Genomic DNA, 25,941 nt, shown 5'->3' on the forward strand with positions numbered 1-25,941 from the left:
GCCTTCCATTTCTGCTTTGTTTTTGTGGCTTCATTTATAAAGTTGCTATCGAAAAGCGTTCATTGCTGGAACTGAAGGAAAACTGGCCAACAGCCGCTACATGGCCTTAGTGACCTAATTCGAGCCGTCGAGGAACGTTAAGACCGGGAAAAAGAGGAAAATGTTTTGAGGGAGTTTCCAAGTTATCTAGTTATCTGATGGGCATAGAGCAGTAATTTCTGGCTGAGGTACTTTGCGACCCCGTAATCTAAGTACTAAATGTGTTGGGTGACGACGTTCTGCAAGCATTTAAGGTTTCAAAAAAAAGGTGAAAAAGTGTTTCAGGGTCCCTTTAAGCAGTCGTGGGCGAAGACAAGATAAGACGGATACAGGCGGCCGTATCTGTTCTATCTTGTCCTCTCCGAACTGCCTTCGGTTTTTTTTTTCGTCAACTACAGCCTTCGCGGCGGCATATTACCCGCTCAGTCATACGTTCCTTAGATTCCGGCATGACAAACGTTTGGTACGATCGCGCACTTCCTGCTCTTTCATCGAACGCGCACTTCCACGGCTCCCGGCTACCACAGAACAGGAAAGAATTCCGCTACCCCGTAGCTCGTAGACGTGTTAATGCATGGTGAAGAAAGCAAATCCCAAAAACCGCCGAAGAACCCAACTGTCACGCCAAGCCCAAGCCAGAGGCGGTGGTCTTCCCATAACCCTCCACGACGACGTACTCCCAGGTGCAGTTTCCTCTCTGGTGTACTTACCAAGAAACTCAATGACAAAAGCCATGGAGGAGAGGTCCTTACGTCACGTTTGTGAAGCTGCACCCGCCATGTCGGTGAGCCCACTGAGCCCAGAACTCTTTCCCGTTCTCCTCTGCTGCTTCTCGTTTGATAACAACTCGTTTTATAACACAAAAGCGAAAGCGGACGGGGGGAGCAGTGTTTGGGTCCATACAGCTCGGCGGTCTTGGAGCGCCACGTCTCAGCTGTATTAAATTTCACTTCACATGTATAAGTGGCTGCAGTGATTTGAAGACGCATCACGTTGCGTGCCGGGTTGCCGGTCACACCCGGCAATACTTCCCCAAGCTGTCAGCGCGCACCTTCTCACGGGCACACCGATACGGATGGAAAACCACTGCGCGCAATCGACGAGACGTCGCCGCAACAGAACGCCAACTATGCTCACCGACGACGCCAATTGTTAACCAGCGGATGTTGCCTTCGAAGGAACATTAGACCACAAAGGAAACGGCAGTAGAAGAAACGCTTCGAAATCAGCTGTAGTGCACAGATTGCAGACGACGACGACGCCGTGGTGACTGCACTGTGTTCCCAGCCTAGCGAGGCAGCCATAGACAAAGCGCCGTAAAAAATTGTTCGTGGCATTTAGCCAGATTTAGCCGCCGCAGCCGTAAAGAACTAGGCAACACTGTTTATGGGCTCATCATGGAGGAAAGAAAAGGTTAGGAGAGGCCGTGACGTCACATTTGTGAAGCCGAGTCCCGCCATGACTTGAGCCCACGGAGCCCAGCACTCTATCCCATCATCCTTTGCTGTCTCCGGTTTGATTTGACTAACATGGCGTCGCCCTGCCCTCCCGCTTCGAAGCGAAAACAGCTTCGTCGCTAATTCCTCGGTGCGATGTGATGTTCTAAGCTGTTGATTTCGCCTTCAATTTGCCCATTCTAACCCTCACCCAAAGTTTCAATCGAAAAACGGCCTTCGTTTTTGAGATAGAAGGACGATTTTTCAGCTCTTAAGCCTGGCAAAGTAGCGTTTGTCGTCGTCATAGCAACAGGCTCGCGGGATGGCGCAACGACGGCAGAGTTTTCAAACTGGCCTAATCTAAAAACGTTTGTCGTAGTGACTGCGCTGGTTTGCAAGCGTAGCCAGGCAGCGAAATGCCAAGCGCCTTAAAAATTTGTCCGTTCTATTTGCCCAAATTTGGCCGCCGCAGTTATAAACAAGTAAGCAACATTGTCCATGGGCTCAAGAAAAATGACGTAACTTCCTCCACACTTTTCGCAATGCATTGGGATGCCAGGGGCCTCTCCTGAGTATTCTTTCCTCCATGGGGCTCATTAAAAATGACGTCACGCCATGATTTAGATGCTAGGCGCCTTCCCTGAGTATTCTTTCCTCCATAACTAAAACACTCGTCGCGGTGCCGACGTAGCGAGCCGGAAAAATTTAGCGTGGCACGTACGCAAACGCAGCAAACGCTATTCTAAAACTTGGTGACGAATTTCGCATTCCTATGTCCTCCTCGCACGGCTTCCGAAAAAGTCTTCATAGCTCGGTTGTCCTAATATTGCTGAACTTTTTCTCCGAATTCATCCCAGGTGTGCTAAAGCTCTTTGAACAAGTGCACGTCCACTTTCACTTCAAGAAGGTGTGCGTTTCTTTTCGTCTCTGCAATAGTACTACTAATTTGCGGAAAAGAAGCCACAGTCGGTCACCTTTGTTTGCCACGTGTGAAGCTAGCACAAATCTTTTCCAAGAGCATCTATAGGTGCTTCACTTAGCTGAGGTAAATGTCCTTGGCCGAAACGAAGTCCCTGAGGGACTGTGTAACGTATTGGGCCTCCTACGAAGACACTACCTGAGTAGGCTGCGCAACCGCGTCGTTAGAGTCATCACTGTTGCACTTTTGGCGCACAATATAACCGGATTCAATCGTTATATTATATATCGTGGCACTGTAACATTGTAATAAGCGGTTTATTTTACCATAGAAAGAATACAAAGGTTGACGGTGACATAGCTTTTCACCGTTTTATCCGATATATGGTTATAAACGGTATTGTTATAAGTGGACTCGACTGTATATCTGGGGTTGTTCGTTTTCGGGTAGAACCCGATCGATTCTTACACCCCGAACATGTATCCGGAGAATCAGGTAAGCCCTATTTCTCCCCGAATGCACCTTCTCAAAGCAGTGATTTACACAATCGTGCGCTGACGGTCCGCCGTTCTCAACCAGTACTTGCTGGAAGGAGGGATAACTTGATAACTTTGTATTCTTTCTATGGTAAAATAAACCGCTTATTACAATGTTACAGTGCCACGATATATAATATAACGATTGAATCCGGTTATATTGTGCGCCAAAAGTGCAACAGTGATGACTCTAACGACGCGGTTGCGCAGCCTACTCAGGTAGTGTCTTCGTGACATAGCTTTTCAATCCGGTTATATTGTCAATCCGGTTGACATACGTTCAGCGATCAGGCAGGTCTCGAATGAAGACCGACATGTTGCGCAAGCAGATGATAATGTTTGTAACCAAGGATGAGTGAAAAATTATGACCGGCTCTTTGTGAATAAAATTTTTCATGTCTTCGAAGTTATCAATATTCTTTATTGTCATCATTACTGATTCGTTTCCAAACAAATGCCGAATTTCGGAAAGCCTTTTCTGGAAAACCCTGGCATCCCCCCGATTATCATCCAGAAATAAACACCCATTTTAACGCGTTAGAGATAGGAAGATCGTGATTTCGTATAAAATAACCACTGGGTATTACTCAGTACATCTGAAAATTTAGCGTGAAAAAAACACGAATTTCGCAATAGTTTTGCAAAAACAAAAAACACTCGATTACTCCCCGATTATCAGTTCGAGAAATAGCACCCAATTTTCGCCCGTTATTTAAAAAAAAACATAAAGCCCAAAAACGGACAATCCTAAATGTATCCAACCAGGTGAAATGCCGTCTGGCATTCTTTAGTTTTCTATCCCCTTTCTAAGTGTTCCGGGGCATCCGCAGACTCACCCGAAGCTATGTATTATGTGTACGCGGGTGGGTTGGCGCACCAATCGGACTGAGTCGGCGGGCCATGAGGAGCCTCACAAGTCTTTTTCCGTGAAACCATCCGGTGAGCCTTTGCTCGCCTTGCATTCTTCGGATCGGGTCCGTACGCTGGAACGGTCCAGGTAAGCTGAAAGCCTCAGTCAACGCAACCCTCCATCGTCCAGTCACTGTCGAGACGGCGGCTTTTCTGATCAACAGGCCATTTAATGTTTGACATGAAATCGACAACAAAAAGTTCGAGTCAAACCCTGCCGTAACCGGCATGTAGTAAGTGAAACGATCCTGGCCAATCCCCCAAGTGGGTATGCGCCACAAACTGCGCAGGAGGCCGCCTGGTTCTTGCTGCGGCAGGAAACTAAACATCCCCCTCGCGAGGGGCACGATCAAATGCAGAGCATTTCCGGAGGCGCACGACGTTAAGTAGTTTGCGTTACGTTAATGTTGTTGCACTTGTTGCTGTTGGTTGTTGTATTGTAATTAAATGAGGAGACGTAATTACGTGGTCACGTGACATCATTTATTAGCAGGTGGGTATGATTATTGTGGCGCAGTGGGAAGAGCACCATGTACTTTGCGTTCCGCCCACAGGTAGTGAATGCGTTGTATCAGCAGCTTCTTGACGTAGTTTGAATGAGTCAAGGATATAAGGCGCGTTCGTAGCCCTCCAGTCTGAGTCGGCTTTGTAACGCAGGACATCCTGGTACAGACACCAGCGCCTGCGTCACAAAGCCGACACAGACTGGAGGGCTACGAACGCGCCTAGAGTGTGTAAAATGTGTGTTCCGCCAGGTGTTAAAACATTTTTCTTTAAATTACACACTGGCACGCTCCCTGTTAAAACTTGGATGAAAGATCGGGGTCTGTTTATAGCTTGGTCGACAGACTGTCGGCTCTGTACTCTACCAGAGACAATTGATCACTGCTTTGTAGACTGCAGAGATGCTGTCTTTTTCTGGGACATTCTACAGCGAACGCTCAAAAAAGACATGGATATTACGCCTTTCTCTATCCGATTTTTGCCATTCGACTATCCTGGTGAGCCACCTTACGACATGTTCGTGTTGATTGGTTTGTACAGTCTGTGGCGATGCCGCTTATGTGATAGGCATGCTGAGCCACCAAGATCAACTAAGTCTTATTTCCGAGAAACTGTGGCATTTGTACATAGTGTGTATAGTTCGCTTGACCAACCACCTGACTGGTTCCCTCTTTTGAACGCTTGTGTGTGTTTGCCTGAATTTTGATGTATATTTGCTTCTCATAACTTCAGGGTATTCTTTTGTTTGCTTGTATTCCTCGTACTGCAGCGTCTGAGCGTATTTTCCCATGTAATAAAGAGAAAAAAAAAGCTTTGTGACGCAGTGGGTAGAGCACCATGTACCTTGCGTTCCGCCCGCAGGGTCGTGGGATCGAAACCAGGCGCCGGTAAGTATTATTTTTTTTATATAGTGTAGGGGGAGGGGTGCGGACGACGATGGACAACTAGAACGGGTGACATCGGGAGTTAAAGAAATGGCCTGCATTTAAAAATTACACCACCTTCCCGTAGGGGAACCCTGAGTAGTATGCGAAGCAGCCATGGGGTCGACAGAAGTCGCCATTAGTTTTCATTTCGTCGTTTCCGTTGATGTTCAGCTTCGTGTTCCTTCGTTGTATAAGTAGCTTACCCGCCGCGGTGGCTCAGTGGCTAAGGCGTTGCGTTGCTGAGCACGAGGTAGCGCTTTCGTTTCCCGGCCGCGGCGGCCGCTTTTCTGATGGAGGCGAAAAGCAAAAACGCCCGCGTGTACGAGATTTCGGCGCACGTTAAAGATCCCCAGGTGGTCAAATATAATCCGGAGCCTTCCACTACGACGCGCCTCATCGCCTTCGTTGCGTCGGCGCGTTAAACACTACAATCAGTCAATAAGTAGCTTCTTGACGTAGCTTGAATGAGTGAAGGACATAAGGCGCGTTCCTAGCACATGCTCCCGTCTCGGTTTGTAGCGCTGTGGGAAGAGCGCCACGTACCTCCCGTTGCGGCCAGAGAGTCGTGGGATCGAAACCGGGCGCCGCCTAACTATTTCTTTTTATAGTGGACTGCGCTGACCTCAGCCCAAACGCTTACGGGGCTGAAGAGACGCACATGCGTAGTAGAGTGCTGACGGCATACAACGACAACGAGGGAGGGATGGACACAGCCCCGAGCACCAGGCGCTTCGCGCTCTAAAAGCGCCCGAAGTGAATCATCCAGTGCAGCGGCGTTGTGTTTAATCGGCGCTGCGATACGGCGAGGTAATTCAGGGACCGAGTGGTCTGGAAGAGGAAGTCTCACTCTCACCGCTCCGATATCTATGGGCTGCTCCGCGGCATTTTTCTTCCTCCATGCTCCGCCGCTTCACACAGGGATGAATACTTCCTTCTTGTTTTCTTTTCGCCTTTACCCGCCACCTGGTGAGTGCGGGCAAAAATACTTTAATATGGTGCTAGCAACGCCAACAATGCCCTTCAGATGACGCCACCGATTTTACCACGCTACTTCCTCTTTCTTCGCTGCAAGGTCGGCAAGGTCGGTAAGGCGCCTCTTTTAGACTTGATCAGTGGAGGCGTTAACCGGACGTGCCTTCGCTGTAGAGCATGGAGGAAAGAAAAGCTCTGTAGAGTAAAGTGGCAGCTAAATGGCGGTGCGTTCACATAGTGTTGTACAAGTATTTGCTGGACTCTGACCGTCACCGCGACCGTCTCACGGCGAGGTATTGTGGCATTTCGTCTTTTCGGCGATCGTTCATACCGGAACAACTTGAACTGGTGAGTCGAAATGGTTGCACCTGTTGCATTTTCTGCCAGACGTCCTGCGCACGTGATGTGAAATTTCCACTCCGAATGGCGTCACAGTCAAGGTGTGAAGAAGACTGGTTAACGGACGATATTTTGTGCGAAACGAAGTTGAAAGTGGTGAAGCTTACGTACACCTGGACAATTCACAGCTTCAGCATGCGCCGTGAAGAGACGGGCAAGAAAATCGAAAGTTCGACGTTTTCGACGGCGGGGCCTGGTAACAACAAATGGCGTCTGGAACTGTTCCCAAATGGTGAGGATGAGGAGAGCAAGGACTTCGTGTCCCTCTACCTGCGACTTGCCTGCAGCGACAAAGACGACGTGCTTGCCGAATACAAATTCGCTGTTCTTGAAGCAGGCAGGAAAACCCAAGTCAAAAGTGGGAATTCCCGGTTTGCTCTAGGCCGCTGTTGGGGCTGGAAAAAGTTCATCGACAGAGTCTCTCTGGTGAAGGGTACTGACCCTCTCCTGCCAAACGACAAGCTCGTTATATTCTGCGAGGTGCTTGCTTTCGTGGAATCCGTGAACATTGCACTACCGAGCAAAGTGGCCGCTGTAAATGTCCCCGAGTGCCACCTGTCGGAAGATCTTGGCCACTTGCTGGAATCGCGTCGGTTCTCTGACGTCATCGTCACTGTTGAAGGGAAACGGATTTACGCGCACAGAAATATATTGGCAGCACGTAGCCCAGTTTTCGCCGCCATGTTCGAACACGAAATGAAGGAGAACGAGATAGGTCGAGTGGAAATAACGGACTGCGAGTTCGAGGTTTTGAATGAGGTGATGGAGTTCATTTACACGGGACGTGCGACCAAACTGGACCAGATGGCCGGGCAAGTTCTCGTCGCTGCCAACAAGTACGACTTGGCGAGGCTGAAGGCGATGTGTGAAGACGTGCTGTGCTCGAAACTATGTGTGAAAACAGCTGCCGAGACGTTGGCCCTGGCAGACGCACACAATGCCGGCCAGCTGAAGGCGAACGCACTCCAGTTTTTCAAAGCTAATGGCGCAGGTGTCGTGAAGACAGACGGCTGGAAGAAGATGGCCAGCGAGAACGCGCCCCTAGCCGTAGAAGCCCTATGTGAGCTCGTCGACGAAACGTTGCTCCATGTGTTCGATCTGGACCCGAGTGAGCGCTCTGTACAGAAGAAATAGATCTAATCATTTGTTATTCTCATTTGAGTACAATAGACGTTGCTGTCTGGGTGTCTCTACAACTAATTTGATCGCAGTGAACGTTCGCACAAACAAAGTCACTAATAGATAGCTTGCTCTGACGTCACTGTAGCTGCTACGTTAGTGTACTGCGTGTACGGTGAAAGGCTGTGAACTCATCTGCTGCCCTTATCGGGAGTACCGCAGAAAGGGTGGTGGTAACGTCATGAGCCAGCCATGTCTTGGTTTGGATAGATAACTGATTGTACAAGTTACGGCTGTAATGAAGTTTCATAATGACGTCATTGTGAAAGTTTCTTTCGAAGGCTTGAGGAAACGCTAGTGACAGTTCTGAGTATTTCGATGGGAGCAGTGCGGGGTGGGCAAGAAGCAGGCTACACTCACGCAGTTCTTCCGCCCCAATAAATTATTATTTTCTTTCCGAGAAAGTGTATCAATAGTGAACTGCAGGGTGGTAAGAGCTCAGCGTTAGCTCGTGACTCCGTCGGCAAGATTGCTCTACGCTGTACTGCAAGCAGTACGCGTGTTTCCCGGTGTGGATAATGAGCATTCGGAGAAGCCCGACCCTACTCGCTTTTTAGAGTACTCCGATGACGAGTAGAATCACTGCCCAGCTAGGGTGATTGTTGGGTTCAACGCGCCGACGCAACGCAGGCGATGAGGCGCGCCGTAGTGGAGGGCTCCGGATTAATAGGACTACCTCGGGATCTTTAACGTGCGCCGAAATCTCGTACACACGGGCGTTTTTGCTTTTCGCCTCCATCAGAAAAGCGGCCGCCGCGGCCGGGAATCGAACCCGCGTCCTCGCTGCCCAGCTGCTATTAGAACGAGCGGTATTTCATTCCATGGGGCACCGTGCTGCAACGTCCCTCGCACGTTGCCCTTGCTATTGATCAGGCCGTACCCTCATTCGATCAATCATTTTAAACGTATGTTCGAATCTGGAGTTCTTTTAATATTAGTATTGCCAACAACATTGCCTTATCTGCGCGCGTCTATTGTGCAGCTCATTCTATCGACGCGACTATTAGCGGCGGCAAAGATAACGCCTTAGCGGAAAACAAAAGAAACTCAATTGTCTTGCGCAACGGCCCTGAGGAGGCGTTATCAGTCGTCCGTATTCTAGTTTCGCCAGCTTGTCTAGAAATAAGTATTCGATCAGGTCATTTTCCGTCGTATCGATGACGCATAATACCGGTTACCTTGGGGCTTTCCCCTGTGGTCGTAAAAAAGCTTATTCCAGATTTTTATCACTGTTAGAATCAGCAATGGGCTCCTTTTTTTTAAATAGACAGTAAATATTTTCATCGGCTTGAGTGCTGTCAGGGACACAAATACATCTGAGAGCCTATATCATTTACTAACGAACCAGACAAACATGATAGTGTGATGCGTGAGAAAAGTGTAGAGCGTTTTTTTTTTTTTGACACACTGAGTATAAAAGAAAACAAGCTCCTTGAACTTGTCACTCAACTAAATAGAAGCTTTGAATCTTCTTCAATTCTTGCACATACAAGGTGTTTTTAAATACCTTGCCGGCTTTGTCGCAATAATCTTAGCAATATGTGACCATGACGTGAGTCTGCCATTGCTCGCGTGTATTTGCACGGTATTTGCAAATACGGTATTTGCAAGGTAATTGAAAGTATGCTTGCACTAGTCCTGTTCACGGTATTCTCGCTCGCACATACGAAAGAAGTCCTGCGCAACCACTTTCATTATTCCTGCACTTCCTACAGGCTTTGCGATTTAAGTCACTTAGCTGAAACTTGAGTGATTGTGGGGTTTAACGCGCCGACGCAACGCAGGCGATGAGGCGCGCCGTAGTGGAGGACTCCGGATTAATGGAAGTCCGGATTAACGGAAGTCCTCCGGAGTGGAGGACTTCCGTCAGAAAAGCAGCCGCCTCGGCCGGGAATCGAGCCCACGACCTTGTGCTCAGCAGCGCAACGCCTTGGCCACTGAGCCACCGTGGCGGGTACCTAGCTGAAAGTGGCGCCGCCTCTGAGGTTCCTGAACGGCAAACCATGAAATATGCACACACTGCGAGCCTGCTCCAGCATGAACGCTAATACGAAGCTCCAATCGCTGCGTAGTTTACACAGCATCAAAGGGACTTAGCGAACCATTACAATGTTATAAAACTTCAGTGCAATATCAAGACGGGAATTTAACGGGACTCACAATGTTGTATCAGCAGGCTAAAAATGTGTGAAGTTCGGAGTTCTGTGTTGTGCATTATATTGTTTACTGGCCATGCAATGTATACCCTACACCCGTAGTTTCTTATGGCACGTGCCTTAAGATCGTCTGGCAAGCCTGTAATGGTCAATCCCAAGGGTCAAAATTTGTTTCACCTTGGCTCTTTCGTGTGAAGTCTTTGAAACATGATAATTTCATTAAGCCTTTAAACTCGCAACAGCGTTTCGAAAATTGAGGACCACTGTTGTGAAACAGTGATGCACATTTGGGTCGCCCCAGTTATTTCCAAAAAAATTAATAGACTCGAAACTATCGACGTTGAACCCAGATGTTCACTTGATTAAATTTGTTTTGTGCCTGGTCACCTACTTCATTCTGGGCGCCTCATCTCCCGTGCGTTCAGGGAAAACCGTGGCGTTGTTGCAACAGTGCTGCCAAAAGACGAAGGTTTGAGTGTTCGCGTATGTCGTCCTACTTGGAAGACAGTTTGAGTCAGTTATGTTCTCTTGAAGAAAATCAAAGGACGACTAACTGTCCTGTGACAAGCACTATTAATTTGTTGTTTTGGCGTCTTTTTACACTTCTTGCATGCTTCACTAATCATTGCGAACGTTGAACTTCTTGTTGTAATGTTTATTTTTTCTTCAATTCACTCGCTTGGGTATAAGACTCTCATGATGCGAGAGCCAGAACTCATTGCATTGACAAGTGTTACAATATGCTGTGTTTGTATCCTTTTTCCTTTGCATCTTTCTTGATTCGCATTGCTACGTCGTGTGTATGTGTCGACAAACGTAGATTGTTGCAGGATAAACATGATAATTTTGTTGTTTGTACTGTGTATTTCTCGGTTCAGCATTTTGTTTCGGCCATGGTGCAACTACTCAGGAAAACTTTCATGAATGTCTCTGTTGTCCTAAGGTCGGGCTGGATGCCATCCATTCTTCAATGGAGGTGTGTATTTTTGTTTGAGTCGCAATGTTTTAACGCTAAAAGCAGTGCGACACAGGTTACAACAGGCAAGAGCTTCACGTCATAATCATTCTATTTGTGCATATTACGCAAGCTCCTTGTAAGAGTTGGATAAATGTTTGTTTGTGGCTAATCCACGATAAGAAATAAAGCTGGACCCAGACTTTGGATTTGAAGTTTTCTTTTATGCGTGACATTTTTTTGGGTGCTTCGTCTACGCATAATGTGGCAGAGGAAGCCGAGTACAAGAGGATTTTTACAAGAAATATTGTTCCACATAAATCAACAGCAACGTTATGTGAAACAGCATTGCGACACAAGAATGTCTGGCTCGTTGTTTCACATACAGCGCTGTGCGTTCATGTGGGGCATCGTTCCACATATTCAAAACTTTAAATTCCAAATCGTTCCATTCAAATCGTTTAAAATCGTTCCACATATTCAAAACCACGTTACTACTAAAGAAAAGGGACTTTGCACAAAAATGTTTATCTTACAAAGAGGAAGCTATGTGTAACCAGATTAAGAGTGTGGGACAGGTGAGAGCGCTTCCTACCACCTGATAGCTACAGGCAGAGAAGTGGTGTGGCGGGTTTACCTTTAAAGGGACACTGAAGTGAAATTGCCAAGCTCCCGTTTTTGCTTGCACTGCGTAGACTGGCTCAAATTAGCACACTTTTCATCGTTTATCCGGTTGACAAATCGGTAATTATTTTACAAAGCGCGAAAGAAGAAAAACTACTATGCGCGGTTTGCGGCGGCTGCACCAACTAAGTTGTGACGTTGGGAGGATGGGGCACCGTGATTGGACGATGTCCAAGGTTAGCAACCAATCAAGTTTCCGTTTCGGTTTCGGTTCTGCAAAACAACATGTTTGACATCTGATGGCGTCGTTGGATGGGCATTCTCAATATCCCAGTAATCGTAGTACCGCGCTTCTGCCATGTTGTCGGCTGTTAAATGCATAAGATAAACCTCCCAGGACGGCTTGGAATCGTAGCATTCACAAGCCTAGGCCTACGCAGTGCATGAACGCCCTCCGTGCCCCCGCAGACGCACAAATGCATGCGCTTTTCCCCTATATTTGGAGCTTGCCTCACTCATGCCTGTATCGTAAAAAGCGTGTTCGCACCAGGCCAAGGGTCTGTTGATTCTGGCCTGTGCCCACTGCCCGCAAGCAGTCGGTGCTTATGGCAACAGCACGCCAACGAGAACTCGCTAGCGCGCCAGTGCCAGTCTGCGCGAGTTCTGCGGACTAGTTCGTGGAGCAGTGAACGCTGCGGCCCCAAAAAAGGCGAACTCACTATACAAAACATCGGCGAAAAACGAAAAAGTTACCTTATAAAAAAAAAGCACGTACCCGCGGGGATTTGAACTTGTGACGCGTGAAACAACTGCGATGATATACCTAGCGCTCCAGACAACACTGCCAAACGAGAGCGCTGCCGGTAATGGAAATATAACATATATAATGTATATCCAGTTTAAACTTTTATTTAGTTTTCGTATTTCAAGCAGCTTAGGCGACTATTCGTTGTATTGCGCTCGTGCAGTAAGCGTCCCCCGAGTTTCCACAATAGCTCACGTCTAGCAATTGCATTTCTTAGACGGAAAAGCGTTCGCAGATGCGTAGTCGTGCTGCTGACCGCTGTGCTTGTTCGCCCAGCGCAAAAAAAAGTGCTTCCCGCGCCCTAGTTTTACGCTGTACGGTAAAAATATCAGTTCATTTTATTTCCTTAGTACCTATATTGACTTCGCTGACTCTTCTACCCCTTCAAGAGGCCTTATATTTTCCTACTGGCGTACCAGTCAGCGAAGCGTCACATGTGCGCTTGTGCAGCGCTTGTGTGAAGCGACCTTGACTTGGAGCTAGATACAGAGTACAAACTCCTACTGGCGTACCAGTCAGCGAAGCGTCACATGTGCGCTTGTGCAGCGCTTGTGTGAAGCGACCTTGACTTGGAGCTAGATACAGAGTACAAACTAACGAAGTAAAGAAAGGCACATTCTTTCATTCACAAACGTGTTGTGGCTTAGTTTCAACTGATCGAGCGAATTGCCATGACCCGTCGGCGGCCGGAGGACTAAACGTTGGGCCGACTGACTCGGTCGCGGAAGGTCGGCGAGCCGTGCAGTAGCGCAGCCAATTGCCAGCTCCTCTCCTGCTGACGTCACACGAAAACGCTAAAGAAAATGGGCGAGAGTGCAGAGAGGAGGACAGCATTTTCGAATTGATTTTTCTACTAAATAAATTCGCGTAAACGCGCTCAGAGTGGTCGAAACAGGGCCTAGGGACTCCGGACTACAATTTGCGCTCGTAATCCCGCATTGTTTACAAATCACTTCAGTGTCCCTTTAATAAGTCCCTTTCAGCTGTGTTTGTTTTTCTGGTCTAAAAGGGTATGCGTTTTTAATGCAGAGCAAACGAAAAATAGTTTTTTCGGTGACCAATATCTGGGGAGCGTCTGTTACGCGAACACGCTTTAACGCACTCACATGCGAGCCAGTGGCTTTGCAGCTACGTTGGGATTCGTCAGCTTCTCACCTTTGTTACACGCGCAGTGCGCCACACGGGGTGGTGAATAAACCCTGTACTGAAACCCTTAAAAAAATTCAGTGCCTTTCCATTCTGCCAAGGATGACTACCGAATCTGGTTGCAGTCGAAGGAGTGCACGAAACAAAACACGTTTGTTTGCCCTTTGTGATGGAGCACAAGCTTACTAGCTAATTAGCTGAATAGTACCCCTGCTACACTGGCGTTTGAATTTCATTCGAACCGAATGTTATTCGACCAAATAAGGGGTTTCGAATGTCATTCAAAATGCGCCGTGCTCCACTAACTACAACTGCGATGGCATTTGAAAGCTTTAAAAACCGCTCGCCGGGCTGCGTTGCGCTGCTGCTGTGGAGTTCTGTTTTTACATAATAATGCAACAATGAAATTTGGCAGCAGTCTTTGGCATTAAAATATCGAATTATAAATAACGCAAGCTTTGACATGGTTTCTGCTCAATTCCGTATCCCAATCGAGGTCTTTTTGGTGCTGCTTTTTGCTGTCTGGCCACACTGGTTTGTCGCTTGCGCGCACTGGTGCTGAGAGCATGTAATTATTACATCTTGATATCATGATTTTAGAGAAAGAGAAGTAAACAGAGTCCAACAATTAAAAATATTTTGTTTGTTTTAAGTACGCCATTAATGTAGTTGCTTATGCTGACTTGGAGCGCTGCGCGCGAGAGTGCTTGAGAGGGCATTCGAGGGCCCTAAATGCCCCTATGGGTGCTCATTTGGCTCGAATGCCAGTTGAGCCCTATGGCATTTCAAATTCCAGTGGAGCAGCGCAACTTCGCATTTGAGACAAATGACATTTGGTTTAAATGACATTCGGACACTAGTGTAGCCGGGGTGTAAGACCTGGAGGAACTCGAGTTCTATTCTAGCTGAAGAGCATGGGGGCACCCATTTCCGTACAGCGTCGTAGGCATTTTACTGTCCGTGTAACACACCAAACAGGTCGGCTTGACCACGGGGGACAGCATCCAGGTCACATTTAGGAACGAGAGACGACCTCGCTGAAATCTCCCACCAGTACGACAAACATTTCATCGGTAAGCGCATGAAGCCTGCTGCGGCTTCCCGTCCCCCCACCCCCTCACCACCCGTGCACGTAGAATGGGCGAGACGTGAAAGACACCGCCGACAATGTCGCTGCGGACGTGCCGCGGGTTTTTGGGATTTGTGCGTTCCTGAAAGCAGCAGTAGAAAGGGGGCGCAGGAGCGCAGAACCCTGTTCACTCAAAAACGCCATGTAAATATCTGTACATAAAGTTTCTTGCTTCGCCCTACTCGGCCCCAATGTTTGCCCCAACTCCGGATCAACGAACGCCATCACCGGTCACGCTACCAGATCCGCAACACTGGTTGGCAGCCGGTGTGATCGTCTCCACCATGTCGAGATCATCTCCACTGCGGACGGGGTCGTCTCCGTGAGGCATGGATCGACTCCAGGGCATCGGAACGACTTCACGGAGGCATTACTGCACCGTTTGGTGAGTGAGAGGCCATTCTGTTTGAGGGATCGCCAGGCTCTGCTTACGAAGTGTAGCGATAGCGAAGGAGGTAAAGTGTATTACTCTTTTGACGCGAGGTTGCTTTGCTGCGCCGGGGTAAAGAATTTTTTGTAGTAACAGTTGGCAGCACCTGAGACAGACATGAACCTGAAGTCGCTACGAAACCCGCAACTCCTAGAGTGGGCAAAAGTGTTGGGGTTTTGCTTTGGCGAAGAGAAAAAAAAAACCAGAAATCATCGAGGCTATCTAAGCAGTGGGGGCAGACGACGATGAGCTCTCAGAGTGCCTGGAGCTTATGAAAGAACGGGAGCAAGATGAAAAAAAGAAAGCAGAGGAGGAGCTAGAGAGAAAGAAAGCAGAAGCGAAAGCACAGCGTCGTGCAGATGAGATAGAGATGAAGTGGCTCGAACTTGAAATACTGAAAGCCCAAAGCAGTAGTTGTGTTGGCTAGACCTCTAGTGGAGAAGGAGTAAAGCTGTCGTTCAAAATGAGGACCTCATGCAACCGTTTCAGGCGGGAGAAGACATCGGTTTATTTTTGGTTAATTTTGAACGCACATGTGAGAAAGTGGATTTCCCTAGAGACACTTGGCCACAACGCCTACTTACTTTGTTACCGTGTGAAGCCTCCAATCTGGTAGCCCGCTCGGCTAGACAAGAGGCAGAATATTACGACAGGGCAAAAGCGTGTCTTCTAAAAAAAGTACAGGTTGTCAGTGGAGGCCTATAAGAAGCGATTCCGGGAAAGTGAAATGAGGCAGGGTCTGAAACGGGAGTTCAAACCGAAATGGCAAAAAGACAGCGTCTCCCGAGATGACGAGGGCGCTAGCGACAGAGTTGAAGCACCGTGACGGTGAGAAAACGGAGACAAAAGAGGACCAGGCAAAGCATCAGACAAAGGTTTTCGAAGAGAGACAACCACTGACTTGCTTCAACGGTCGCCAGCCAGGCCACGCGGCCGTCGGGAGAGGGAATCCCAGGGTTGCTTTTCTGTCGGCAGGTGAAGGCGATGTGAATATGAAGCTGCTGGAACCGTACATTCGAGAGATGACGGTGAACGGAAAATGTTGCCGGGTAGTCCGGGATTCCGCGGCGACGATAAATGTAGCACGTAGAGGCGATTTCATTATTGTTACGTAACGAACCTCTCAAGGAATAAAGTTTCAACCTAGCCGACAAACATGGGGCGGTCAGTTCCCCTCCAATACAAGACCGTGACAGCCAGACGCTGTAATTATGTAAAGTTCCCAACTTCATTGTGAACGTAACTATAATTTTCAAATAATATTCCCCGTAAATATTTGTAGCCGTTTCCGCAACTAATTGTCACATACTTTGTTGCGGGATAGTTAACGTATAACAAGAGTAACAGCCGTTCCTGTGACCGTACACTCCTCTGTATACATGCGCATGTATTGACCGCAGACGAGAATTCTGTCACGTTTTCAATTTCACCGTGAACAAATTAATATTGACATGCAAATGAAACTGGGCGCAACGATAGAGCAGTTTTTACGGCCAAGTGTCACATCATTTTTCTTCGGAAAGTTTGCATAAAGCGACCGTTTCTGCTGGACAGTCCGGATAACGTTGGCTGCGATTTTCCGCACACACAGAAAGAATGCAGGGAACCCTTGTCGTGTAAAGGTTGGCCGCATAACTAAATAGAGAGAAAAACGGATATTAAATGCCCGCAGGTCACGTGACAGGCAAGCAGTAGTCCTTTGCGCCTCTTGCGGCCGCACAAACACCGTGCATGGTGCGCTGCATTTTGCGTATCGCGCTGCGCAGCTGAGCCCGTTACCCGACAGACGGCGCTCAATTCTCACCGCACCTAAGGCTTTAACTGCACCTCGCCATCTAGTGCCGCGCGCGGCGCTGGCGGAGGATCATGTCCGGGCATTTCATCTGAAATCTGTACAACACATCACACTTGTCCCGATTCTTTATTATTTGCTACAATTTCGCGTAAGTGTAGCGCTCAAGCCCTCTTTTACACGCAACCAACATTTTATTGTCAGTACTAGAGGAACTTCTGCACTCCGCGCGGTCCATGCAAAACGCAATCTAGCATTTGTTTATGGTGTAATCTTATAGCGCGGATAGGGAATCCTCCATCGGACTGAATGCGCACCTCCCCGCTGTGAGACGAATACTGTTTCTTGTATTTTACTGTAAGCAGCTGCAGTCAATGCCAAAGACAAGAAAAGGGTATCGTCGGCGCCTTATGTAGACGGAGTTCGAGCCAGCCTGCCTTCACTTAGTGCACTGCGCGAAGCGGCTGGTTACCGTCGGCCGACACCCATGGTGAATGCCGTAAGCGTGTTCAGAGAAGCCTCGAGCGGTCCGTGGTTCGGGGGAGCCCCGGTAGAGGGAGAGGGGGGGGGGGGGGGGGCGGCACCTGTTGCCCCGAAGACGCCACCGTGCCAGTGTTTATGCTTATGTGTTGTGACCTGCGGGTCCAGTGTGTGTTGTGCGCGGAATGCTTCCTCGAATGCTACGAAATGTCCATGACGCTCCCACTGCATGCGGCCGCTCCGAAGGGACGCGTGCATTGTGATAGATGCCTGCGACAACCCTCCCCATTGCTTTATCATGTTCAGTCGAACCTCGTTATAACAAAGCAGTATCGGGACACCAAATTAGTTCGTTATAAGCGATATTGGTTATAAGAGTAGAAGTAAAAATTGGCTTTAACAAATCGCCACTCTGGCTGGCGCAAAAATCCTTGATACAAAAAGGCATTTTTTTGAGGCTTCGAACCCACTACACACAAGGTAACCCTTAATTTTCTTTTTGCTGCATTTCAAGCTCAATGAACCGGAACACGAGTACGGGAAATTACAACAGAGCAGAGTTCACTTGACAAAACACGACTGCGTCCTTATTTATTTGATGAAGGAAGTGATCTTCGCCTGGTGTATACTCACAGCACTGAGCCGGATGAAGTTTTCCGCAGTGTCCACGAACAAAAGGGCCTTTATACTTCTGCAGTTCAGGACTACCGGGGGTTTTCCGAATGAGGCTCTCAGCCTCCTCGTCAAATATTTCATTACATCCAAAATCGCGCGGCTCTCACGGCTTCACTCTTGTTATAAAAGAAAAATACGTGTCATTTAACTAAAGCGTGACCAACCAAAGTGTGTATTTAGTTCACTATAGCCGATAATTCGCTATATCGGTGTTCGTTATTACGAAGTTCAACTGTACTTCTTATTCCTTCTCTCTAGACTATGCTAATAAACTCTGTCCGAAAACGGAACCCAAATAAGCGTCTTCTGTTTAATCGAAGCGCCCCACTTGCTTTTGTATTCTTTTGTATACTAACATGTACAAAGGCCCACCGACAAAAAATTTTACTTATGCGGCAGAGCCAACTCCCTGGTGAATGCACTGTAGCTCTCCATCTCCTGTACATATCTTCAAAAATAAATCGTACTAAATTGGCCGCTAGGACTACCCTACCAGTACGCCGAGTTTCTTTTACCTGTCATAAGTAACTACTGTGACACACAGTGTCAAAGTAACAGAGTGAAGTTGTAAACGTCACAGAACTACCGTCAACTGTCATTCAATACATGGTAATCTTCAGAGTGAACTGGTCACACAAAACGGCTGTAAATGCTGTCTATTTGAGGCTATCCCGAAACAAATTATATGGCAAGTAAAAACTACTCCAACATTACGCCGACATTCCCTTGCTTTTCATAATTACGCACTAGTTCTCAGTGAAGTTCTAGATCTTATGGAATGCCCGCCTGCTGTCAGTGCGAGGGCTTCTACAGGAGGGGAGCAGACAACCCCATGTTTTTCCGCTATACTCGTGTACAGGGGCAGATCCAGGTTTTGTTTTTGTTTTGTTTTTTGGCGGAGGGGTCAGCTTCTATCAGTGATGATTCGATACTGAGAAGGTCGGAGTTTGGCGGAATCTTTTTTATTCACCAAAATTTCAGAAAACAAAACCTCAGAAATATTAAAAAAATCTAGACTTTTTTGTAGACTTTTGTGAATCTAGACTTTTGTGAATTCAGAAATTCAGAGGTGGTTAAGGACATCCGGACCACCCCTCTGGATCCGCCAATGCTCGTGTACAAGTTAGGAACTCATGTAGCTCATGTAGTGTATCACTCCGCCGAAGCGACGTACCAGTGAAAGAAATTCGCGCGCGCGTTTTGAAAAGAGTTTGCGCTTAATGCGTGACGTCGTCGGCTTTTCATCGAACAGTTTGTGCCTCGTCGCTGCAGTAATTTATGACCAGATTGAATTCAAAGCATCGCGGGCATGACTTGTGTCACATTCAAAATACTCGCAGTAGCGCGCCCTTTGTGCGAAGCGGAGCAACAGACGGCTGCGGTGACTAAGCGCAGGGGTAGCTTCCGTTGTCGTTCTTGAGTTATACGCGAGTATCGAATAAAACTCTAGTCCCTCCAAGTCTCATTCAGCTGATTAACTAGAAAGTATGTTCAATGGCAAATTCCAAGCAAACAGATTTTGTTTCGCGGTGTCCTTGGACTGCGCCCACCTGCGCTGGCCACCCTTCTTCACAGATTGGAAGAACACTGAATTTTCTTTTCTCTTTTAATTGTCTAAATGAGATGAAACACACCACAGAAATGGAACAACAAAGCGCGCCGCTGGCGTACCCCCACGCATGCCGCCAGCACAAGCACACCTAAAGCCCGAAGGTACGCCAGTGTGCGCGGAAGCAGACCACGCAGTTACGCGCTTCAAGACACCTCATTGGTCGTCGGAGGCCAGTTAACTAGCTGTAATTCGAACTAAAACTTGCGCGAAAGCGCGATACTTGGCTTCAAAATGCGAAGAGGAGTCGCCTGGCACGCCTGGCAAAAATCATGCAACCGTAGTAGGCCCACTCAGTGCAGACGAAAGTTTGCGACCGCACATGGCTTGCGGCGATAAAGTAATAAGACCTGCAGTTTGACGTGATTCGTCTCGCAGCTCACAGGGATGCCCGCGGCTGCTGCGCACGAGATCAAACTCTCTCCCCGCCTTCCTCCATGCTCCCCGCTCTGTGGCGTCAGCAGACATTTTTCCAGGATGCGAGGCTGGCAACTCGACGCCTTGTTTTCAAAAACGGCGGGAGCAACCATGAAAGCAACGCTGGCGATCCAGGTGTCCTCTGACGGATAGCAGAGCATGCAGTCACGGCCGGACCCTCCCGGGCTCCCCTTACGGGCTTCGCATTGGGGCGTCTTGCGGCCTGCGCCGCAAGTTGGAGGTGGCGCGCGCTGCTAGTCCACTGTTGCTCCGCCGCCGCCAAGCGCGTTCACAGGCGCGGTGTGTGCGCCGCAACGCAGGTTACAGCAACATGTGCGACAATTTGTGACGCGGAAAGTGCATGGTTGCACATCCTCCGATGAATATGCGCTGTTGTCCAGTAAGCTGCCAAAATTTAACCCAATAACGCTGGCCAGCACCCATGGCGGCGAAAAATAATGGTGGCGTCATGAAAAGGTGTCCTGAAGATAGAGAAATGGCTTCGTGTTTTGCAGGTTCAATTGAAGGACCTAATGTCGCTACATCCACATGGTGACCGCTGTATGGTAGTGCTGTTGCCTTCAAACAAGCTCACTCCGCCGTGTTGACCGCGCAATTCGCAGGAGAGCAAAGCGCTGTGCGAGAAAAACGCTGTCACCAGATGACATTCGAGCTTCAAGACATGCCCAGAAGCGCATTCAGAAGCACCTGAATAAGCTTGCAAGACCACGTTGGGGAGAATTCTGTTCTAAGCTTGATCCCCGCAAACCGCTGACTCGCATTTGGCAAGTTTTCCGCAGCCTGAGAGCAACACCGAGTCAAGCTCATCCGTCCTCATCAATAGCTCTCCAGCATGGCGTCAGTGAACTGGACGTAGCTGACGAATTTTGCGCCAAGGTTACAGCTCCCCGGAGCTCTGCGGTGATTTCAGAAGTCCTGAGCGATTGGCTCTCCAGTACGAATGCTACGCTCACGGATGAATTATTCACTATGCACGAGCTTATCTCAGAGTTAGCGTCCGTTAACCTGCTTTCTTCGCCAGGCGCCGATGGCGTTACATACTCAGCTTTGCGACATCTCGGCGGTAACGCCCTCCGGCAACTGCTTACCTTCTACAACAAGTCGTGGGAGACAGGCCGCGTGGAAGCAAACTGGAAACTTGGTCGCCTAGTTCCGGTCCTTAAACCAGGAAAACCGCCAACCGACATCAACTCTTACCAGCCTATTGCTTTACTAAGCTGCATAGGGAAGGTAATGGAGAAAATGGTGCTGCAGCGACTCGTCTGGGATCTTGAGGACAGAGAAGTGTATCCCCCAGAGATGTCAGGGTTCAGAGAAGGAAGAAGCAGTGTTGACAACGTCATTGCTTTGGTGAGGGACATTCATCGTCAAAAGGCTGCGAAAAAGATCACAGTAGCTGTGTTCCTAGACATCAAGGCGGCTTTTCATAGCGTTTCTCATGGAGCTGTTCGAAGGGAAATGGCGTTTGTAGGGCTACGAGGGCGGATGCATACTTGGCTCTGTAACTACTTGCATAAGCGGTATGTCTATATGACCACCAAGGAAGGCGACACAAGGCGGCATGAGATTACACAGGGCGTCCCTCAAGGCGGAGTCCTAAGCCCTGTGCTGTTTAGCATCTGTCTCGTCCGGATCACGAAAGTGCTACCCCAAGGTGTTAACATATCTCTCCATGCTGATGACATCTGTGTCTGGCCTTCTGGCAAAAACCGGAGAAGTATACGATCAAAGCTGCAGAAACTCTTCTTGCAATTCAAAAGTACCTTAGCACCTGCGGCTTGCTAATTTCACCCGAAAAGTGTGCCGCGGTCGCCTTTACGCGGCGGGATTTATCCCGCTAACCTCTCGTCCTAAATGAAACAGAAATTTCCCCGCATTTCCCCGAGGGGAAGAATGTGAAAGTGCGAATGCAGGAGTTGAATTTGCGCGGTTCGGTAATGTTCGCGAAAGAGAGATCACACACACACACACACAACTACAAAGAAAGAAAGATGCATTTATTCACAGACACCTATTTGTGTTGTCGTTGTACTTGATTGCTAGAGCGGATCTCAGCTTTGAAATTTCGTGTCAGTACTCCTTTAAGCGGGTGCATTAGCCCTTCTCACGCCCGATTCCTGGCCAATCCCCCACGTGGGTATGTGCCATGCACAGACACCTATTTGTGTTGTCGTTGTACTTGATTGCTAGAGCGGATCTCAGCTTTGAAATTTCGTGTCAGTACTCCTTTAAGCGGGTGCATTAGCCCTTCTCACGCCCGATTCCTGGCCAATCCCCCACGTGGGTATGTGCCATGTCAGCGGCCAGGCAGCGCGCGCCCATCTCCCCCCGTTGCCAAGGAAGACGAGGAGATTCCTGGCCAATCCCCCACGTGGGTATGTGCCATGTCGCCCATCTCCCCCCGTTGCCAAGGAAGACGAGGAGCGCGCGCACTCGCAGCTGTTGCTATGTGGACGGACGGCGGTCAACGGAATTAAGGGTCACTTATAAAGTGCATTCGCACTTAAAATACCGTACGTTCACAACCATAAATTTCTCGGAGTTACATTAGATCGCTCACTATCTTGGGCCCCCATATCCGTATCCTTAGAGAACGCCTGCACTCATTTGTGCCCGTTTTCCGCATGCTGACATGAAAAACATGGGGCTGCTCAGTGCCTTCGCTACTACGACTTTATAAGGCACTATTCCTTGGCCTTCTGCTGTACAGCCTCCCAGCGCTGATTGGTTTGTCTAAGACAAACTTCAGAGTGATAGAGTGTGCACAGGCTGAAGTTCTGCGCATCTGCCTGGGCCTTACAAGGTGCACATCCACGAATGGAACTCGCTGCGAAGCAAGGTGCACGGCCGCTCGATGGAAACTAGACCTAGTTTCCATCGAGCGGCCGTGCAAGGTGTATGTCCGCCCAGACACTCCAAGCTCAAGAGTTCCTTCGCACCAGCCTCCGTCACGTAACCCGGTGTGCTGACCATCCTCTAGCACAGGTGTCTTCCCCGCATGTACGGAGCCTCGTACCGGCCAACTTCGAACGCCCAAGCAAGCCTGCCTTTCCGCCATGGAAAGCTGCACCATGGGATATATGCCTCACCATACCAGGTATAGGCAAGAAATCATCTCTGCCTGAGCCAGCCTTGCGATAGTACACGCTGGAGCATATCAGTTCGCGTTATCTTGGCCACGTTCAGGTATATACAGACGGATCCGTGAAGTCTGACTCGTCAGCCACTGGAGTATGAATTCCGTCGGTGGGACTAACTGTGAAAGAGAAACTCAGTCACAAGACGTCGTCCATATTCACTGAGTTAACTGCTATTAGGGCGGCACTCCTTCACATCACCAATAGTCCCGCTCGACAATGGGTGATTTTTACCGACTCGCGGCCTGCCTTGCAAGCACTGATGAAGCCATCCCACCGCTGCGGCCAACTTGTGCGCGAGCTAAACGCATTGCACACACTAGGGCTACGAGACGGGCACCGCATCTCGCTTCAATGGCTTGCAGGTCATTCCGGCATCCAGGAGAACGTCATCTCTGACGCAGCAGCGAAAGAGGCGCACAATCTGCTTGTGTCTATTGGAATCCCGTATTCCAGACAAGACGGAAGTACGGCCGTGAATGCGCTTGGATGGAAACTGCAGTTATCAGCTTGGCAGGACCCTCTTAAGATACCCTTAACCCTGCACGCGATTGACCCTCAGTGCAATTTCCAGTTTCCACGGGGTCTACAAAAGCAAACTGAAGGTGTCCTTCACCGACTACGCCTGAACGTTGCCTTCACTAGTAGTTTTCTTTTTAAGATAGGCTGGGCGGACTCGCCATTGTGCTCTGTGTGCTCTGTCAGAGACGACATACAGCATGTCTTGTGTTACTGCCCGCAGCATACAACTCAACGCGAAACAGCTAAAAGAACTCTAGTGCGACTGCTACGAGGACATTCTTTAGAGCTGCGTCACTTTGTTGGTCCGTGGCAAAATCACGCTGACGCGGCGCGAGGGACAAAGGCTCTCTTAATTTTTCTGTCTGACACGGGACTAACCGATTTTCTTTACCTTGGGATCCTCAGATTTTTTCTCCTAGTGCTGTAAATTTTTTCTACGTTCCGGACTAATTTTATTTTCTTCTCCCTCTTATTTATTGTTGGTGCGCACTTCTTCCCCTTTTCTTTTTTTTTTTCACCTCACTATGTTCACCCCCATCTGAAGTAGCAAGACCCGCCGTTTGTGGGGCTAACCTCTTCAGTATTCATTAGAGTTTTCTCTCTCTCTCTCTCAAACAAGCTAGCAATATTTGGTCAGTCGAAGCCTCATCGTTGAACTGCTATCCACTAAACAACCGGATTTACGATATGTCAAGGCGGATTTCCAAGCTGTGTATAAATATCCAGGCCTCACCAATTTTTTTGAGAAATCAACCGGAAAAACTCGCGCAGCGGGAAGGAACACAACAGCTCACAAGGAATATATATTTTTATATATACACTGCAACTCAGTGCACATTGCCGGAAATGCGAATGCACGCCTCTCTTTAAGGAGACTGTGGGGATAGCAAAGCAGAAAAACCAGCTCGGAATAGAAACCATTGGGACGTTTTAGATGGCTCGCCTTGGTCACACTCGCATAAGTATGCCGCATTGCGTTTACCGGACAAATAAATTGCGTAGCTTGCCCCTGAATAATTCCAAACGGCGGCAGCCTGCTTTCCCTGCCTTTTTATTTTCTTTTTCGTGTGTGGTACCGGGTGTCACACAGTTGTCGGTTGTTCCCTAGTGGTTATCTGTACTTAACACGAGCTGTGTCACAACATATTGCCATTTTGTCGCCTGACAGATGATTACACACGCTGCGGAATATAATTTTTCCCTGATGTGCGCATGTTTTCTGTAATATATGAGCGTTTTTACGAATAAATGCTGACTGATTGATTATGGGGTTAAATGCACCGACGCTACACAGGCGATTAGGCGCACCGTAGTGGAAAGCTCCGGATTAATTTTGACCACCTGGGTATCTTACGTCCGCCGAAATCTCAAACACACAGGCATTTTCGCTTTTCGCCTCCATCAGAAAAGAAGCTTCCGTGGCCGGGAATCGAACCCGCATCCCTGAGCTACGAAAAACTGCTAGTTGGAAGTAGTGCTTGTCCATGTTGTCCTCCTTCGTCCCTGGTGTAATTTTTTACGTTTTACACGTCTACATTAGGCCGTTCTTGTGGGGGGTGTTTTTTTTTTATTCAGGTATAGTCATACGGGATATGCTTCTTTCCCAAAACTGTATAAAGCTGGGCAAGTCAGGAATGTTGCAAGCAAATATAATATATACGCGAACAAATTTTGCTCAGATCTTATAGCGTAAACAACTGTCTTGCGTATACATGTACATCGTTTATATACCAGAACAAAAAAGTCTGGGCCATATCAGTTACACCAAATGCCCCGTTTCATGCGGAAATGCCACCGCGAAATCTCACTGGTTATGTTGTCGACGCTCAAGCTGCCTTGCTCTTGCCTTGCGCGGAGACGCGGCGACGCGGACCTTGCGGTGCTGCCCTCGTGCTTCAACCCCCCTCCCCCCCCCCCCTACTGCGCGTCAGAAAAAATCCCATGCGCCGAGCCCATGGAGCCGGTTTTGCGAAGGCCGTAAAGGTGTGGCACCATGTGTGGCACCATAGTAAAGGAGCGCGGGAGGAGGAGAGTTGAGTCCGGCCGTGCTGCAGTTTCGTACAGTCCGCCTTTGCTTCTTTTGCCTTTTCAATCACTCAGGCGTTCCAACCAGTGTGACGTACAGCCAGAACCACCCAAATGCCATGACGAATCTTCAGGCGATCTCCATGATATGATACCAATTATACACTGCGACGGCGGCGACGGCACGGGAGATCTAAAG

The 25,941-nt window shown here is 48.6% G+C and overlaps 1 pseudogene; it reads left to right on the plus strand.

Moving 5' to 3' along the window:
* The first annotated feature begins 6,397 nt into the window (after positions 1–6,397).
* Positions 6,398–7,796, plus strand: LOC144158944 (speckle-type POZ protein pseudogene; annotated as a pseudogene).
* The last annotated feature ends 18,145 nt before the right edge of the window (positions 7,797–25,941 follow it).

The sequence above is a fragment of the Haemaphysalis longicornis genome, unplaced genomic scaffold (assembly GCF_048455015.1).
Source record: "Haemaphysalis longicornis isolate Haplotype H1 unplaced genomic scaffold, Haemaphysalis longicornis Haplotype H1 scaffold_10, whole genome shotgun sequence".
Taxonomy (NCBI): Eukaryota; Metazoa; Arthropoda; class Arachnida; order Ixodida; family Ixodidae; genus Haemaphysalis; species Haemaphysalis longicornis.